Below are 18,170 nucleotides of genomic sequence, written 5' to 3' on the forward strand. Positions count from 1 at the left end.
TAGCAGTCATAATGTAATTAACTTAACCAACAAGGCAATAAAAATTAAGTGCCCAGTTTATAAGTAATCCCATAGTAAGGCTAAATTTCCTAGAAGTTATACAGCAAAACATTTTCCATTAGGACATTCATAAACTTTTGTACTCAACAACATCATTTCCTTGAGTCTTTTGGAATCCAACAAGAGGGCTGTGGTTGAGGGAGAAACAGTGATGTACATGACCAAAAGGTTGTGTTCCATCAGTGAGAAAGCTTAGGGGAAATGACAGGAGTGTTATAGATTATATTTTTTTCTGACCAGACTTTACTTAAATGCTCAAATGATAGGGTCATTATTTTTTGTATTTCTGAGGAAGTAATATTTTTGCTACTTGTAAGTGACTGTTTGTAATTTTTGCTGTAATAATAAGTACCTATCCAATCAATCTTGATTTTTAAATCTCTTTCAGTCTCTTGAACAAATATGTTTACAAGAAAAGTCCAGTTTGTTTAGAATCATGCAATGATTTAGATTGCAAGGGACTTTGGAAGTCATCTGGTCCAACCTCCTACTCAGAGCAGACCTAACCTATTAAGATGAGTTGGTTTTCTTTATTTCTTCCTTTCTTTTTTTTTTTTTTTTTTTTGGTAATAACTTCAGTGGCAGTAGTTCTTGCTGAAGAGCTTGTTCTAAACCACTTTCCATTTACTAAATTTCATTTTTTGTCTTCTCTGTGAACCTACCCTGTAGTTCCCTTTGGAATCAACAGTCTCTGTTCATTATTTATTCTGCTCTTGCCTCTTGCATTGGAAAAGGACAGAGACTAATCTGAGTATCTAGGGTGAAATACAGTTTGGAAAATGTTCCTTCTTCCATGTTAAAAAGATTATAAAACCATATTCTGAAGTATGACCATACTTCAAGGTTAATTCCTTGAATCTAAAGGTTATTAAACCATTCTTATGTTTTTAGGCCCAAAAGAAAATTGTTTTCTATATATTTCCAGAGATGATGAGCTGTTGATTTATGATTCTTTGTAAATTATAGGAGAGCTGAACAAAATATGAAACCTAAAGGCCTGGCTTTACTCTCAGCTGTTCTGGTATAATTCAAGCTCAGCTTCTCCAGTGTTGATGAATTTATTCCAGTTCTACGCTGCTGTGACCAAACCAGAATTTATTGCATAGTTTGCATGAAAGATTTATCTTAGATTATGGGCTTTCTCTTAGTTGGTCTATAGCATCTCTTTCTCACCCTTTCCCTATTTTATAATTTAAAAAAGTGTTTCTTTTCAAAAGAAAATGCCAAACTCTACCTGAAAAACTGTATTACACTCACAGTCTTGCAAACTGTTGTCTTTTAAAGGGAAGCTCTTTGCCGACAGACCATGAAACTTGGGAAGGATCCTGTGGAGGATTTGGTCATGTTTAGAAACCATCCAGAGTAGCTATGACAACTTCATATCCAGGGGCCAAGATTGTGTCCACATACCAAATATCTGACACTATCCAAGATCCTTATCCAATGTGAAGAGGAAATTGTAAAACTATAATTGCCTAAAACAACCCCTAGAGAGAGTACTGCTGGTTCTTAGGAAGATTTTTTGACATCTTAAATACAGCTTTTTCTTAAGAGGTCTGAAACAGGAAACTCGTGAAAGAAAAGAAAATAGTGAAATGAATAAGGTATCTATAACTCTGGAAAAACAGGTTTCCATCTAGGTCCCTTCATTGTTACTTGCTGTGATTTCTCAATGAGCATTTAGTTAAATAAACTTGTGTTCTAAAAGCCTCTGAAATATATCAATATCATTTGCTTTGGTTTATATTTTAAGTGGGAGTGGTATCCACTCAGGGTTTCAGCTCCCTCTAATGTGGATCAGGTGGGATTAATGCTAAATGCAGTTGAGGAAGGAGCACTGAGAGATGCTGATTGCAGCAATGGTGACTGGGCAAGGTCCATTCTATTGCCTGGTCCAGGCAGTTCAGAGTCTAACTGTGGTTTTTTGGTATCACATATGGACATGAAGCTTCTAAAGGATAAAAATCTGCATTTCTGTGCAAGGGATATGTTTGCTTCAGCATCTTCAGCCTGTTCTTTTTGGTAAAAGCCAGGCTCTGTGATATTTCTCCTAGTTATTGATTGTTAATATAGTTTCTTCTTCCTGTCCCTGCACAGCAGTGAGATTTTTACATCCTGCTGTATTTAATCCCGTTCTATTTTTTTGGATGTGCAACACAGGTTTTTCTAAAGGAAGAGAGTCCTGGAAAAGGCATTACTAAAGGTACTGATCTAAAAAAACAGGTGAATAAATGGTGGTTTGGTTTTGGCAGATAATATTTTGCATATGGGCTCAGGTAAAATCAAACTCAAACATTTTAATAATGGCACATTAACATAACTGTCTTTGGCAAAATATTTCTGGCTACTTTTCATGAAAGTAAAAAGACACTGATATATCTGGATAAATAGGAGCAGATGGTAATTTTCATCATTCTTCCTTTTCCCTGCTTTTACTAGCAGCCCAATGAGGGAGAACTAAAAGACAAAAACTCCTCTTAAGAGAATTTGGATCAGAAACTGCAAAATAGATATCCCAACTTATGATTTAGCCTTTGCCCTGTGGGGTCATGCTCTTGAATGCTCTTCATGTACTTGATTAATAAAGCCAAAGGATTTTCATCACTGAAAAAAAATGTTCAGACGTGTTTGCCAGATTTTACATGAGTTAAGGGCTGCTTTGATTTGTGAAAACTGCATTTTTGGTGAATATGTTCTTATTCAGGAAAAGCTTTCCATCGTGATAATGGTTATCTGCAAGTCAATGTTAACTTGGCAGCCTTCATGGTTTGGCAGCAGATTTTAGCTTTACATAACACTGAGTTATTATTATTGTATCATATTGCAGCTTTTATGAAGTAATCAAGTTTTCAAATGTTGGGGTTTTTTTTAAGTCGGGGAATGCAACAGGCTTTTTACAGGCATGTGACTTTATGCTCTACATATCCTGTACAGTTCATTACATTTCATTTAAAATACAAATCAGATCAGTGCATGTATCTGGTAATCAAAGATATCTATTACACCATCTAAATACAGAGTCTCCTTTTATGTTTCAAGGCTCCACATTTTTAAAATGCCCAGTGTTAATATTGTACTGGCATATTGTTAATATTGTATTGGAGTTTTTTATGTTTGACTGAGGATATTGGACTAATCTTGATTCAAGGTATCTGTAATATGAGGGACAGAATTTCTCTCAGTAATGCTTTGCTTTTAAATCAAGTGAATCAGAAAAAAAGTACTTGTAAAAGGCTAAAAGGTCCTTAAGGATAGTGGAAAATGCACTTGGTGACAACAGTTCATATGGAGTAAGACCTCCAGCTTACATTGGATCTTCATACAAAGAGGTTTTTTTGTTTCAGCAAGGTTAATGCCTATATCAAAAAGATACACAATATTAACAAGTAAACACCTAGTCTGGCATAAATGCTTGATGTCTTGATTCCTTTCTAAATGCATATTAATTTTGTGCAACTTTCCCATCCCTGTACTGGAATTGAAAGTATGACATCTGTAAGACCAGTAATTAAACCTTTATTTAAAAAGAAAAAACCAAAACAACAACAACAAAAAAACCAAACAAAACCCCCAACAAACAAAGAAACAAACAGAAACAAAAAAACCCAAAAAACCAAACAAAAAGCCCAAAAACAAAAACAAAACCCCTTTGCATGGCAGTGGTCCTATTTCTGTTTTCCAAAGCTGAGGTTGATTCTGCTGTAATGTGTCCCAATGCCATGTCTCTCACATACCAGCAGTAACAAGAAGATTCACCAGTTGCCTTGTTAGTGAATAAATCAAATGCATCTTTCTCAGAAAACTCATAAACATTTCTGCCATTCTTGTGATCCATCAGCATTACCAGTTTTCCCACCCCTTTTTTTTGAGGACACAAGTTTTTTTGTAGTTGGAGTTGAGGGACAAGACAGCTCATTGCTACGTGCAGAGGTAATGGAGCTTTTAGATCAGAGATGTTTCTTACAGGCCTACATTAGAAATTTCTCACATGCTGATGTTAGCCTGGATCTGAAAATAAAATAAATCCCACCTGCCCAGTGGAGCTCAGCCAGCAAAGTTCCTGGTGTGGACACAGCTGTGCTGCCAGGAAAAGGCTGCTGCCAGATTAACCTGTTGGGTTTAGGGCCTGGTGTAACTAGGATGGCATAAAATCTTCTCTTTCAGCTGGCAAACGTTGGATTCTGTTGCAGAGCTCTGCTGTTGTGGCTCTGTAATGCTCACAGGGACTGTACCTGCAGACACAGCCCTGGTGTGGCAGCAAAGGGGACACAAAGACACCCGGAGTCATTGCCAGGTCTGTTATCAGATGTCCCTTTGGACTGTGGGAGCCCCTCTGAAAACTTCCCCCTCCATAATTCCATCTTTTCCCCCTGGGAGATACATTTTCTCTATGTGCCAGTTCCTGCCCCTGGGTGCAGGAACATCTCCTGATGTGACTTGGTTTTCTTTGCCTCAAAAACACTGAGTATTTATTGCCCTTGCACTGGCAGCTAAGTGGTAAAGAATCTGACCCAGGAGGATTGCTCTGTGTAGTAGAAAGGCGTTGGGTCTTCAGCCAGATCTTGTGAGTTCCTCTGGTTCTTGGCAGGTTCTACAGTAAGGACTCTCTGCCTGCTTCACAGTCACAGCAAGAGGACTGCACAAAACCATAACCCAGCACTGGATCAGGCTCAAAGTGTTTCTTGTGTCATCACATGCATCTGCCTTAGGTTATCAGAAAACCACAGAGAATTGCAGCAGTGAGGAAATATTCAAAGATGAGCCCAGGGTCAGTCTGAGTGACAGGTGATGATTGTGTTTTTACTAAACTTTCTGTCCCTGATACCTGTTGGTGTAGGAATGGTTGGGTTCATGGAGGCCAGCAGCTTCAGGACTCTTTAGTGTATGAGGACTTGTTTGATTACTCTTTCTTCCTCAGATGAATGTGAGAAAGCTTGGATGGGTTGCAGCAGTGGCAGACAAAGAAATGTGACAGGGATGGTCTTTGACCAAAATTAATTGTCCAAAGCCCTTTAGCATGGAAAAAACATCACTGGAAAATGACACAATAGGAGTTAGTGGAGTGAAGAAGCTGAAGAGGGAGCGATTGTTCACTTTTTCTGCAGTATGAGAAGTAGAGGGCATCAAATAGAGTTTAAATTACTCAATACTTGGGAAATATCTCTGGTTCCTGAGTAGAGGTGTTTGGAGCTGGATGAGACAAGTACCAGAGCACTGATCTTAAACCCTTGGCCTTTGTATGGCAGCTCTTCCTACTGTTATTTTCCCCTCATCAGGAAATAAAAACCTGAATGTCCTCCTTCTCTGCCCCATGAGGAAGCTCACAAAGAGCTGCTCTGAAGAGAAGGTGAGGCTGCAGACAGGGAGGATACCAAAAATGGGAAGAGGGGACAACTGCTTCCAGAATTCTGGAGGAACTGTAGCTGCAGCCTAGCACAAGTGGAGCCCACATGCACCCATTTTCCCTTGTATTGAAATATTAAACATATTTTTGGTTGAATATTAGGAACTAGTCATGCTAGTTGTTGTTATCAAACAGATTTGATAAGGTGGCTATTTAAAATCCATAGAAATGTGAAGTTTCTGACATGATTGAAATGAAAGTGTTAGGGAGTCAGAGTAATTTTTTTACAGCAAGCTTCCAGTTTCCCATTCCAATTGAAGAAAAAAAAATTAGAACAATCCCTGTATCAGAATTTCTAAATTATGAAAAATCAGTTGCTTCAAAACAATACCCAAATCATAAGATACAGCAATCAAACAGAATATTTTATTGACTTTCTTATTGGGAGTAACCTGTTTGCTGGCCAGAGACTGACAGGCCAGCAACCATGCCTTTCCCTCACAGTGGTGTTTGAAAATGGGCAGGGAGCATGCCTTACACCATGCCTTTCCTTCTCCATTTCCATGGAGGGAATGGCCTAGCACCACTCTGGAGACAGCAGCACGCCCTAGAAGCTCAGAAGTGGAAGAGTGAACCACAGCAGAACATGGAACACTTTTCCAAACTAGAAAAGCCTTTGCCCCAAGTATTTTCAATCCACATATTTCAGAACATGTCAGACAATTGATTAGCAATCTGCTGCTGGAGTGATGTATTTATCTGATGCATGGTTTCACTTAGCAGCTACAACACGTACAGCAAAGAGCTGAAAAAAAATGAACTGGAACTCTATACAACATCTTTTATTCAAAACAGATGTATTACTTGGTATATGTTTAACATTCTCCTCATAATCCCAACTTGATCCTTAACCATCATGCATTAGAATGTTGCTTTTAAAGAAGATGAAAATGGGCTGCTAAAATGCTGCCCATATAATCTGAATTATTTTCAGCCCTGTTGTTAAAGCTTAGAGATAAAATTCTCTTTTGAACTAAGGTTGAAGGCATTGTGTTTGATATATTGGTATAATTCCTGCAATATAAATACTCATAAATTAAGTTTGTGGTATGGTATGATTTCCTGTAATCTGTTTCCAGAATCAATATTTTATTGAATGAACTTCTTATTTTAACTTCTCACTTACTGACCCAGTGGTGCAGCTGTAATGTGTGCTTGATCGCTCACTCTCCTTTTTTTTTTTTTTTTTAAACAGACCTGACTCTGCAGCAGTGTAGATGGGGCAGGTTTTTAGAAGCATTGCACTTAATATTGTGTGGAAAGAGATTGAAAATAACACTATCATGCCCTAATGTAGAGACTCCCATCTTAACATCCTGTAGTAATTTAGAAAATGGCTATGTAATGTTACCCCAATTCTATGGGCAGGAAGACTGGAGCCATGATTATTTCCTTCTTAAAGGATGCTTAACTTTAAGCACCTCCTATTATATTTACTTTTCTAAATGTGGATTTTATTTTTAAAAATCCTTTATACGTAGCAATTGTCATTTAGTTAACTGCCTAAGATTTACATTGCAAGCTTCTGCCAATGAGTGTGTGACCTCATGCACAGCAAAAGATTGCTAATTCTGAGCAGGTAGAATTATCTCACCTTTTGGGAATGTGCTAATGAAGATGCTCAGCAGTGGCTTTGGTGGCTGGGGTCCATTGGCAGTGATAGCTCAGCCTTCTGCTCTGGGTTTCAGCCTCGTGACTTCCTGGGCAAGCCAAATTCCAAGCAGTGGGATTGCCATGTGCTGCTCTGGTTTTAGCCTCTTTCACTTTGCATTACAGGAGCAATGAATTATTTATTATTAGTGATCATATTAGTGGGGTTAACCCTTTGGCTGGATATTCTCCTCAGCAGGCAGTCTTTGATCTGCTCCTGAGGCAGGGGCAGTGACAAAGAGAGGTGGCAATTTGAAATTGTTCCCTTTGCTGACTTTTGACAAAACTATGAGTGCAGAGAAGCAGATTTGTGCACTTTCTTCCCATCCCTTGTACAATTATACAATTCCCATACAATTCTCCACAAATCAGCTGTTTCCTAGAGGCACCTGCCCTTCCTCAGTAAACCCAAAGAGAAATCAGCTTTCTGGTTAAAAATAGAGAGGAGGGAACAATGCCATGCATTTCAGGAACATTTTAGAGGTTGGTTAAAACAAAATGCAATAAAAATTGAAAACCCTACAATGAACACTTGAAAAAAGCAACTAAAAATATTCAGTGGTTTTGGTCCCTACATTTGATGGTTTTCTGCATATCCTGTGAAAGAAACCTTGTTCTGAAAGTAAATCACAGCTTTTTTAAATCACTTAACCATTCCTGATAATAGAGAGGAACTGGAAATATGAAATCTAACATCTGAAAAAAGAGAGCATAAAAAGATTCCAACACTTTTTTAAAAAAACCTCAAAGTTTCAAATATTATTTTTCCTTCCAGAAAACCCTGTGATTTTGTAAATTCTTAGGATTAGAATAGTGAAATACTGATTTTTAATAATATTAACGACTTATTTAAGAAATTCTTATATAGCATATTTATATAAAGTAACAATACCTCAATCAGCTTGGTAGCAATGCATAGTTCCTGTGCTGTATCCTTTTCAGAAACACAAAATTTAGCAGTAATCAGCATCATTCCACACAGACCTCCAGGTACTCCAGGTCTGCTGGGAGCTTTGGGTTGCTGCAGCAAAACCTGTTGCTGTGTCTCTGAGCTGCAGAGCCAATGGTTTTATGATTTCCCTCTCCTCAAACAGATCCTCACTCCCTTTTTTCTTTGCCTTTGCTTGTTCTGTGTGCTTTATAAGCTACACCATATTTAAGAATGCATTGATCCCACTGTGGGTTTTGGTTTGGGGGCGGAGGGGGGAATGCAGTGGAAGTACTAACAGAAAAATTGCTCTTTCTGTGGTGGCCAGAACAACTGTATTGAACAAAACTGCCCCTTTTTTTTTTCAATTTTTTTTTTTAAATCAGCATTTTAAAAGTATTTTCTGATGTGGTAAAATCTGTTATATAGATGGAGTTCAAGAAGGTGGAGGGTATGTGAAAGCACATATTATAAAAGAAAAACTGGATTGTTTCATGGTTAGGGGTTCTGTACCTAAAATATCCCCACAGATTAAATTTCCAATTTCTTTATTCTGGGACATTTTGTTCCAGATGGGCAAACTGAGAATGACCAAGGTTTAAGCCGAAGCCTTAATAGAAGCAGCCTGAATGCTCAAACTTGCACATTCTGATCTGTAGGTTTATAGGGGGATAATGCTGCCATAAAACTCCAAGACAGCACAGATATTCTGCCAACCTGTTTGTAGTCCTGATCCTGAGACTGAGAAATCCTGATCCTGAGAAATCCCCTGAAAACAGGGAATACTGACCTCATGTGAGGAAGATATGCACCTCATCCCTAGTGTCAGTATCCTTCATAGACTTGTGCAGCATCACTCTGGATGTTTCCAAAGAGTGTAAATTCCATGAAGAGTGGTGTCATTGTCCAGTGGAAATAAAAATGGATTTTGTGAGATCTGATGTTCCAGAGGGCAGCCATGTAGTGCTATAGGAGAAAGGAAACTGGCCTCCAAAAGATATCACTGTAAGAAAAAAGCAAGGAAAAACCCAGTCCTGAAAACAAAACAGAACCAAAAAGTGTGGAAGTCTGGTGAAACAATGATTTGGAGCTGAATAATATTATATCAGTTCTGTATGCTTTTAATAAATAGTTGGAAAGTCTTCCATGAGAAGTTTCTGTTCAGTTTTATCTCAGGGACAGAAGTTGCTCTTTCCCTCCATAAAGAGCTGAACTTCCTGAGCTGGCACATGTTGGAATTTTTTTTTCACTGGCATAAGAAGCCTTTTTAAAAAATTTTTTTTGGGTAAAACACTTCATATTTATGTTTTCACTTCCAACAGTATTGAAGGCATGGGACCCTGCTCCAGAGGCCTCTGAAGACACTGAGATCTGCACATTCTTTTTTGTGCTCCTTTTAAAACAATTACTTGCCACTTATATAACAAAAGTCCAAAATTCAGGGGACTCAACACACACAAAGAATATGCAATTCAGGATGGAAAGGGAAGGAAACTGTGTCCAGCAAAACCAACAACCTCTGTGTTCCCTGCTCCAGGCTGAGTGAGCATGAGGAGTTTTCCAGCCCTGCACTGAGAGCTCACTGCTGCTCCTGGTAAACCACTCTTCATCTACTCTGCAATCTACAGAATAAAGGAACCAGATAATCAATGACACTCTCGTCTGTCCACATTTAAACATTTATGGGAGAGATGTTGACAGATGATCTCACCATCTAAACTCCCTTTGTAGTTGATGGAAGGACAAAGACACTTCTGTCTCCTGTTTTTCTATGCCCATGTGCAAGTAAACAAATGGGTATGCATGTATACAAATGTAAAGGTTATTTTAAATGGTGTCCTGACAAAACTAGAAGAATAGAATTAGGTGCTCTTTCCTGGCCTTGTTTGTCTTCTCTTCTGTTTTGCCAGTGTAAAGTGAAGTCAGTGGGTTTTGTGTAGCCAGAAGAATAAATCTTTTGGAACTCCAGCAAAAAAATATGTACAGCAGATACAAATAAAATTCAGGGAAAGTGGCAGGCACCTCTCTGGGCTTTGTGTGACAGGATGTTCTGTTTAAAACCAGCTGTTACAATAAGGATTTAGGAATATCTACAGTTAACATAGCTGAAACTTTGTTTTGGCCACATTAATGAGGTGTTCAGTGTTCTGCTTCTCTTTTGGGCTTTTGCATCACTGACTCAAAAGCTGCACTGCTGTTAATGCAGAGAGTTAACAGTTGTCTTTTTTGTCCTGTGTCCAGTTGATCAACTTTCCCCCTATGCCCCATCCTGCAGTTTCCCTCTGAGGGAGAGCTGCAACTTGAAGGTCACAGACCCCTAGGAATGCTTGGTTTACTGAGAAGAGATGAAACTGCTGCTGTGTTTGTACAAAACCATTTATCTCAGTATAAAATCAGTACCTTGTTCAGCCCTAGAAACTTTTCTGACAAGGCTTAGCTGAAGTCTCAGCCCTCCTTCAACACATGTGATTTTGTCCATCATGAAGGCTGCAAAAACATCTGTCCTGGCACACAGGGATCCCTGTCTGGGATCACAAGGAGAATGATTAAAAACCTGGAGGACAGACATTTCCCATTCTGAGCTTTCTGCCATGGAAACAGGCACTATAATGCAAACCTGACTGATCTGTTGCAGGAAAAGAAAAAAAAAAAACAACAGAAAATGTCTTTGTAGACAGTTGCTGTTCCCCGGTTGTCTCCTCCCCTGGGCAAGGGTGATGGGAGGATCTGCATCCCACAATTTCACTGCACATCTCCTGTGGCACACCAAATCCTGACTGAAAGCTAGGAATTCTCTCCTCTTCCTCATGTTGCGATATGAAAAGGATTTCACCAGTGCTCCCAAAGAAAGAAAATTGATTGGCATAATTAAAAACTACTAATTGAATACAGAAGTCTTGTATTACAGTAAACTGGCTGTTTTATCCACAAAAAGTCTTTATCCCATTACTGATATTTGTGCTACATTTACATAAAGTTCACTGACAAAGTGTGTCTTTCCTCTTGCATATTTATGTGCTTCATGGTTGAGCACATCTGTGGAATTGTTTAGATATCAACAAAACTAATGCAATACAAAAAACTCTGATCTCACTGTGGCTTCCTCTCATACTATCTCTGGATATTATGCTTCAATTATTCCTAAAGGTAGGTTTCACCTCCAGGCTGTTCCCTGCTCTGCTACCTCATGGGGAGAGGACTAACCTGATGAAGGCATTTGGGATGTCTTCATCATGACAATGACATTTAGGTGTCCTGGTCAGCTGCAGGAACCAATAAATCTACAAACATGAGGTGGGCAGCCTGCTGAGCCCTGCAATTGACACATCCTCATGGAGCTTTATCTTCACAGGAGTGCAGAATCTCCTTTTGTAGAGCTTGCAGGGCACTACCTGAGGATTCCTGGCTGATTGACATTGTCCTTAATGGGAGATGGGTGTCTCCTGTGCCTCTGAAAAGTCTGACCAGAGAAAGTCACTTTTCTCTATCTTAGCAGCCAGTTCTTTCATCCCATTTTTTCACACCTTCTGTGAGAACATCATGATCCTAATGAGGGAGGAATCTAACTCTGGATGGCCCTGGGTGTCATCAGTTTAATGATACTATTCAGATAAGGAAAGAAATGCTACATGATGGTGCTTATCCATGCTTGTGACAAACTGTATATCACACCAGCTGTTTTACAAGCTTCCCTGGAAAATTATCTACAGAGTAGCTTTCATAAATGCACACAGGAGATTGGTCAAAAAAAGTGCTGTATCAAGCAACTAATTCCTAATTTTTAAATCTTCACAGGTGGAGAAGGCACAAATTGATCAGGGCAAAGCCCTGAATTGGGAAAAAGAAAAAGGCCCAATATATATCAGCTGATCTAGGGTGCTTGGGAGAGTCCTTGGCTCTTTTGGCCTGGAACAGCAACATCTGCATTAGTAAACTCCAGGGTGTTTGCATGCAAATTGTCAGGTGTTTGAGCTGCCAGACTGTGGCCAGGCTATATTCAGAAGGGTTTTAGTTGGCCCAGGCTGAGCAGTGCCAGTGAAGGTGGTCATGGCACAGTCACTCCTGTCCCAGGGCACACAAACAGTTCAGGCACTGAATTTATTCACCTGAGTGAAGGTACAAATTTCCATGGCCCTTGGTTCTCAAACCTGCCAAAGCCATGGTGTCACCTGTGGCCCTCAGCCACTGCTGGTGGCCTCTCTGGAGAGATGAACCCCCAGTTCTTTCCAGAAGGCCATGGATGAGGCTGGGCTCAGGCTGTGCAGCCTCCTTGCTCAGAAAATTTCAAAGCCCAGCTGGGTGAAGCCCTGAGCAAACTGGTCTGACCACACAGCTGTCCCCACATGCAGCAGGAGGCTGGATTTGGGTTTCTTCCAACCTGAATTATTCTCTGGAACAGGGTTGATCCTCTGTGATTCACCCCCACCAAAAGGCACCAGAATGCTCAGGCAGTGTCAGAGAGGGGATGGCTGCTTTACAGCACCATCCATAAAGAATGGCTCTGAACTGATGGCAAATATGGGCAGGTTTAAAATGGAAAAAACACAAGGATAATAAATATCTCATTTTATGTCAGTGAGTTAATGCTGGGAAGGTAGAAATGAGTATCAGATGTTCTTTTTTCTCCCCCCAAAGCCTAGTTAACTTCATAGACAGATTATCATAGAAGCAGTTTATGAATAACCTTTTTCAACAACAGGATTTGTGGCTTGCATATCATTGTGGTAACACCACTGCAGCTGCTCTTTCAGCAGTTTGGCTTGCACCTATGACCTTCACCCAGCAATTAAAATACATGTCCTGAGTAGTGTGGTGTTTCAACATGCAGAATTTCCTGCAAATCCTTAAGTATATATTTTTGGAAGTCATTGATGTTTCTGAACATTTTTGCATAATTGTGGTTCTTACTCTCCTTTCTACCTTACAATGTCTCAGCACAGTGTATTTTTTAGAAAGCCAAGTGCCAGGTGGAGCTCCCTGGGAAAAAGAACAACTGCAAAAACTTCTACTCTGTATTCATTCAGTGGCATTGTCCAATACTATATTACACAAGATTAATGATCTAATGTAGCTTGACATCTTACAAGAACAGGAAGCATCAGCCAAAAACTGTCATAAGACATGACACCAGACCTAGAAAGCTCTGCAGAGTGACAACAGGCCAATTAGATGTGTCTGTTTTTGTTACTGGCAGGCAGTGAAAGGCAGCCACTCCATCCTCCCCTCCACATTCACCATCTGAACCTGTTGTGAATGAGAGACCAAAACTGAGTTACCCAACCTGTTTGTCAACAGCAGCAAGGGACAAATTCTGTCCCTTACCCAGCACAAGTCATTATTTATGGACTTAGTAGGAGTTTCTGGACTACTCAGTGTATTCTGATTAGCCTGGTGTCTTCTGAAAATAGCTGCCACTATTCCCATTTTGAGGCTGTATACTGATGAAAGGCAGCAATGCTCCTCAGGAGTGGCAATGTAGTTATTAAGAAGTATCCTAAATGTAAAAGATAAACCCTGGCAACAAGTTTCAATCACCAGCAGCCTGGGCTAAATATGAAAGATGAGCCTAAAGTTAAAATACCATCCATTTCATAGGTCTGTCTGGTTTTCCTTTCTTAATTAAACACTGTTTTGTACAGACCATTCTTTTTTTGGGGTTTTGCATTCAATATGGACATTTTGCCTCCTTTTCCCAGCTTCTGACCCCACATTTTCCTGAAGAGATGTGGTGTGACCCAGCTGTGCCAGGGCCCTGGACCCTGTGTCAGGGTTGAATGGGATGAAATCTGCAGACTTTGATCATGGATTTGAATTTTGAATTTTGCTCTTGCGCAAAATTCACCTGTGACAGGCTGCTCATGACTCTTGCTCTTGGTTCTCTGGTTTTGGTGCAGCCATGTGCTTGAGTACATATTGATTGCCCACTTGCACCTGATGTAGCATCTGATTTTCCTACTTTCCCCCTTTTCCTGTATTAGGATATTTAAAGCTACTTACTGAAATCATGGTATGGAAGGATGGAAATAGAGGTAAGCTGACAGTGATAGCTGAGTGACCCCAGCTAGTTATTAAAAAAGAAGGGGGAAAAGTATCATAATTCAGTATATCTTTTCTCTCTCTTCCACATTGTTTCCATCATACATCATATTTCTTGTATCTCCTAGCTTTTCAGTAAGAAGAAATAGATTTATCTTCATTGAAATCAATCTAACTTAATCACAGGAAAACTAGAGTGCTAAATTAGGTGTGCATTTGGGATTTCTGTATCAAAAGCTCTGTAATAAAAAATCCTTTTCCACACAGGGCTGCCCTTTCAAAACCAGGTAAAATTTATGTAGCATGTGATCCTTGTGTCCTTTTAGAACACCTCCTGTACAATTACACCCAGGCACACAGCTTTAGTTCTTCCCTCTCTGTAGTCAGGAGCAAATCTCTGCTGTCTGTAATACAGAAGGAACCAGTGCTACTTAAAAGTACATAGAATTTTTCTTCTGGTTTTAGAAAATGCTGGAATAAGCCCCTATTCTCCCCCTGACACACTGAGTTTGAGCTTTCCCCACAGACATTTCCCTGCAGCTGATATTCAGTTTACAGTGGTTGTGATGTTCTAAATCTTCATCTCTGATTACACAGAGTAGCCTTGCCAGATGAAGAGGCAAAGGAAATGTGGGTGTCTGGTTTTCAGTCCTTCCTCTCGGTATTAAATTAAATATCTTTCTAGTAAAAGAAGGCTTGACCCAAATGCTGCTTAAAATGGGTGGAAAGGCAGCCACTGAGAAGGGTTTCTAGTGAGGTGCACCATTCTGAAGACAGCTAACTCACTGTGCTTTCTCTCATAATATCTCTGGACACACAGCCATTTTTTCCTGATAGAGATTTGCAGCTGGGACTAATAATAATCTTTAATGTTCTTTCTAATAAATCTCCTATCATATGTCCAGCATTTTAAATCAGCAATAAATCTCCTATTGTATGTCCAGTGTTAACTTACATTTGAAGCACTAAATACGTTTGTCTCTATTGGGAGTTATCAGAAGTGAACACCTCAAAATGCTGCGACTATTTAACCCTTGCAAACTAAGACAATTCTGTAGAATTCAACTCTCTGGATGGAATTATTTCCTGTTTTGATGGAAAGAAGTTTATACCGGCCCTTGAAAATGGTCTTTATCAGGTTCTCTAAGAGACACCATCATTCTAGTTCTTTGTTTTTGCCTTTTTTTTTTTTTCCTGGAGCAACTCTAAATATCATATTATCTGCCAAAATCACATGTAAATGGGAGTTTTGAGCATGTACTGTATATTTCACAATGCAAATTTTCCTTAGAAGTAAATTTCTGAGTAAGTTTTTCATTTTGCTGGCTCACTTGCTATATTCCTATATAGGTCTATGTGTTTCTGGCAGAAGCAAAATCCCACTGCTGACAGAGGGACAGGACACAGGGAAGAGGAGTTGGATATGTCACTAGAATCTCTTCCTCCTCCTCCTCTTCCTCCTTGTAAGGAGTCACATTTTGCAGAACTGGTGCCAGCTGTGAAAGCAGAAGAGGTTTCCTTTCAAAGACTCACTGAATTTTGGACTGAGGGAGGAGTTTAACCCTGGCCCTCTCCCAAGCAGGAACACAATCCTGAAAGTCAAACTAAGAGTCTCCATCTGAAAAGTGCGCTGGCATTGGTGAGCACTCTCCTGTCACTGTGGGATGCAGCACTTGAAATCAGCTATTTCATGGTGGAATTTTCCTCCCCTTCCTCAGAGGCTGTGAACTGTTCGAGCTCAGTCAAGCAGAGCATTGGCAGTGCTCAGAGCCCACTTGGCAGGCGAGCAGCAAATGACTCTGGGCTGGGATTGTGTCCCAGAACAACCCTCCCTACCGAAAACCTTAGCTCAGATGAGAAGCACCACATCTGTAACCTATACCTTTATTCTGCAGACCTCCTAAAATAAGGACAGATAAATATAGAAACCTGTTGGGGCCAGCACATGGGGGGAAAAAAAACTTTTATTTGAAGGGGGGAGAACACACAGATGGCAATGTTCTGGGTTTGAGGTGAATCCCAGCCCTGCTGCTGCAAATCCCAGTCTGCTGTGCAAGCATAGGTGTCATTTGCACCTTGGTAGCTTTTCCCAGCTCCTCTGGGAGGGTTTCCATAGTGGGGAGAGTGAGAAGATATGTCTGTGTCAGTGTTGTCTGTTTTGGTTCATTTCCACATCTCTCTGTTGAGGAGCACACAACACTGAGAGGGAATCTAGGCACTGAAATTTAGTTTTCTGAAGACCAGAGTCCTGCTTCTGCCACATCCCTTGTTCGTGGTTGTAGGAAAGTTGTTTCTCCATCTGGAATCTCTCCTCTGGCCAGTTGGGTGGAGCAGAGGGGTACACACAACATGCTGCAGCAAGTCTCCACCTCTGTAATCCCATAAAATATCCTACATTAATTTGCAGGAAGTGATCTGCTGGGGCAGCTCTGGGCAGCATGTGCTGCTCAGGATGGATCCCATGCTCAGGCAGTGCTGTTGGATGCCATCAGCTCTGCTGATGGAGAGAACAGATGAGAAACACATTCACTGGAACGGTAAAGCAGCCTGGCCCCTGTACATGCACTGATGGGATAGACCTAACAGAAGGGAAGATCCATGTTTGTCTTTTCATTCCTGTCCTCAACTGCAGCATCAGCCCTCAGATAACTTGACCACAATACCAGTGTCAGCATCAGAAAGCAGCACAAAACCCAGGTGACCAGTATGAACATTTCCATAGCCCGGAATGTGGCTTTTTACAACAGGAAAAATCACTCCAAGGGACTCCCAAAACACCCAGTGACTCTGCATCGTGCATGAATTGTCTACTTCATCCAGTCAAGTGATAGAAAAAAAATCTGCATCAGCATGAATGCTTGTAACATGAGGATAGGTAATGCTTTCTGCAGGGTGAGTGCATGTGTGGTTCCTTGTGAGCCCTCTGAAACTGCAGAGGGAAGGCACAGCAGAAGTGCAGCACATTGCCATGTGAAAAACCAGGAGCTGAACAGATAAAATCCTGGAGACAAGAGAGCCCTGGGTGTGCAGTATGGCAACTCTAATCTGCTAAAGTGAGACTTGGCACTTGCAGAGATAATCACTGGAGCTGTGGCAGGGTTAAATGCTGAATTAATATACATGATAGGTCATCATCCTTTCGTCTTTCTTCCTCGGAGGAAGTAAATAAATCTGTCAGCTTAATCTAGCACATTAACCTTAATCCTACAATTTACTTACTAGGGGATTTGTATAATCTACCCGATAAATAAGGACAGTAATTATTCCTGCTACAGAGGGCTCTGAGAAATATTTGCCATGAAGCTTGAAGCTGGATTTAAAAACCGTTTTGGTTTTATTAGAAACACAAAACTGGCCAGGTTTCCTGGAAAATTCCACGGGGCCCAAAGCAGGTAGAAGCTAATTTTCTCTGTGTGTGTGTATGTGTTTGCTTAGCCAAAGTGTAGAGCCAGGGCTGCATGTGGTCCTGGATAGGGGGGAGGAAGGACCTCTAGGAATATGTTTGCGATGTTCTGGAGGAATAGCCCTGTGCTTCATGGAGACCCAGTCACTGCATGATCCCACCAAGAAGTCTCATGTGGAGAACAGCAATGTAGCCCCTGTCTGCTAACAGCCCTTACTGCCTTCTCCTCACCTCCCTGGATGGCCATCTGTTCTATCAAAGCTATTCCTTTAAAACATGACTTGAACGATGAGAAATCTAATTGAGATAATTAGCAGGGCTGCAGGGGAAAGTCCTGGAGGACTTCAGTGACTCCCTTGAAGAGAAAGCCCAGTTCTTCTCATAGTAATGAGTGATTTTCCATTTCTTCCTGGTGTATGGGGGTACAGTATGGGTAAAAGAAGGTGGTATAGAATGTAATCTTATCCCCTAAAGAGTTGCAGCTGAGTTAATTACCAAAGATTAGGAGCAGGCCTGATGTTAACAGGCCACACCTGTAGCCAATAAGAAGAAGAGTGTTATAAAGAGTGGATTGGTGGGAACTGGAGTTAGTTGGTTACTGTGAGGACAAGGAAGGGTTAGTGCCAAGAGGAGCTGCCTACAAGAAATATCAAGGAGGTATGAAACTCTAGCAATATGGAACCCTTGCA

General features: G+C 40.5%; 1 long non-coding RNA gene across 1 annotated transcript; it reads left to right on the forward strand.

Moving 5' to 3' along the window:
- The first annotated feature begins 1,934 nt into the window (after positions 1-1,934).
- On the forward strand, positions 1,935-10,007 carry LOC135456435 (uncharacterized). The gene is made up of 3 exons (XR_010442545.1): positions 1,935-2,082; positions 2,221-2,263; positions 9,365-10,007. It is a non-coding gene; the product is annotated as an uncharacterized LOC135456435 (long non-coding RNA).
- Positions 10,008-18,170: the final 8,163 nt, after the last annotated feature.

The sequence above is a fragment of the Zonotrichia leucophrys genome, chromosome 1A (genome assembly GCF_028769735.1).
Source record: "Zonotrichia leucophrys gambelii isolate GWCS_2022_RI chromosome 1A, RI_Zleu_2.0, whole genome shotgun sequence".
Taxonomy (NCBI): domain Eukaryota; kingdom Metazoa; phylum Chordata; class Aves; order Passeriformes; family Passerellidae; genus Zonotrichia; species Zonotrichia leucophrys.